This window comes from Cryptotermes secundus, unplaced genomic scaffold, assembly GCF_002891405.2.
Source record: "Cryptotermes secundus unplaced genomic scaffold, Csec_1.0 scaffold1096, whole genome shotgun sequence".
Classification (NCBI taxonomy): Eukaryota; Metazoa; Arthropoda; class Insecta; order Blattodea; family Kalotermitidae; genus Cryptotermes; species Cryptotermes secundus.
In genome coordinates, this window is record NW_019737097.1 from 7,718 (window position 1) to 10,009 (window position 2,292).

The following is a 2,292-nucleotide window of genomic DNA, read 5'->3' on the forward strand; positions in this document are numbered from 1 at the left end:
GTAACGGAACAATAGCTTCTTATAAAATCTGTCATGTGTTAGCTAAAAGGAAAAAACCTTTCAGTGATGGGGAAATAGTTAAAGAAGCTATGATCAGTGCCGGCGAGTCTCTGTTCGATGGTCACAAAGATAAATCTGCACTTATGTCTTCCATCAAAAGACTTCAGTTGTCTCACCAAACTGTTGCTAGACGAGTGGAACAGATTTCTGATAATATGGAATCTCAAATACACCAGGATTTGCAATCGTGTGAATATTTTTCACTCCAGCTTGATGAAAGCACTGATATATCGGATGTTGCACAATTATGTGTATTTGTTAGAATGGTTTTTGGCGATTTTACAGTAAAGGAAGAGTTCGTTAAACTGCTGCCACTTCACAAACGTACTAGGGGAGAAGACATATGTAATGTGTTTTTTAAATTTGTGAAAGAATGTAACTTACCACTTTTAAAACTTGTTGCTATAACTACAATTACTGGTAGGAACAATGGGTTTCTTGCTCTTTGTGCTAAGGACGAATCATTTCCCAATGTTCTTTCTTATCACTACATTATCCACCAGGAAGCTTTATGCGCAAAGGTTTTGAAGTTCTACCATGTTATGAATGTAGTAACTCGTGTGGTAAAATACGAGGGCCGTACTGAAAGTCATGAGCAACAATTTTTTTGTAAAGTAACATGCATTATTATTCACAAATCAAATACACCACCTCAATCTACAGACCTTTCTTTATTTATCCACATAATCGCCACTTCTTTGTACACATTTCTCCCAGCGTTCTGGGAGTTTGAAAATTCCCCTTCTGTAAAATTCCGTTCCAGTCATCCGAAGACACTGACGCACTGATTTCTGAATAGCCTCCCTTGTCTCAAAACGTTGTCCATGCAGCTGACCCTTCACAAATGCGAAAAGATGGTAGTCGGAGGGTGCCAGATCAGGACCATAGGAGGGGTGTGGAAGAACTTCCCACCTCAACTTTGCAATTGCTTCCAATATGAGGCGAGCGGCGTGGGGGCGAGCGTTGTCATGCAGGATGATGTTTCGTCCCGAACGTTTATCGCACAATGCACGACGGAGCTTGTGCAGCGTCTGCACATAACGAGCAGCACTGATGGTTTACCCAGGTTCCAGCAATTCGACCAGAATAAACGCCTCTGCATCCCAGAAGACTGTGCCCATCACCTTCGCAGCTGATGGCACTGTCTTTTCCTTCTTTTTTGATGGAGAATGCAGATCGTCTTCTACTCGGCATCGATTGTTCAGAAATCTTTTGAATGTGTCGGACACTGAGCATGGTGACATAACTTTCCATGCAGACATAAGGTGGCTTAGTAGGGGGAAAATACTGGAACGATTTTGCTGTCTTCTGGATGAGGTCAGGGACTTTCTGAAATCATCTCCTGGCCAATATTATCAACAACTTGATGAAATATCATGGCTACTAGAATTAGCTTTCTTGACAGATATCACCTCAAAATTTAATGAGTTAAATCTTGAATAGCCGGTCACGGTAGCCGAGCGATCTAAGGCGTGCACTGCCTTCGCTCGCTCGGAAGCCGGGATCGTGGGTTCGAATCCCACTCAGGGCACGGATCTTTGTGTGCGTTTTTCTGTTTGTGTACAGGTAGAGGCCTTGCGACAAGCTGATTACCCGCCCAAGGAGTCCTACCGTATGTCTAAGATCTAGAAAAACCGAAGTGAACGGAGAAGTTTATGGAGGTAGGCCTAGGCCCACTGGGGCTGTAGTGCCAAGGAAAAAAATCTTGAATTACAAGGGAAAGATCGTAACATTTCAAGCATGATAAGTGTAGTTAATGCTTTTCAAAAGAAACTAAAGCTATGGCTTGCACATTTAAACAGAAATTCCCTTTCACATTTTCCGCATATGAAATCTGTTGTGGAAACCTTAAATGGCTGTGAATACGATCTTCCATTTTTGCCCAGCATCTTGAAGCCCTTGTGACCGAATTTGGTAATAGATTTAGCCAGTTTTCAACACTTGAACCAGTGACAATGTTTATCAGCAATCCATTCGCTACTGTTGACCTTAGTGATATTGGAGGGGAGGTGTGTGAAATCTTCGGAAAGTATAAGCTTGAAGAATTAGAAATGGAAATTTTAAATTTCCAAGAAGACATATCTTTGAAATCCTCATTTGCAACTTGTAGCAATTTCTGGACTCTGGTGGAAAGGAATAAATATCCCATGATTCATAGCGTTGCTCTGAAAATTTATTCTTGTTTTGGTTCGACGTATCTGTGCAAAGTCGCATTTTCGTCTATGAGCATCA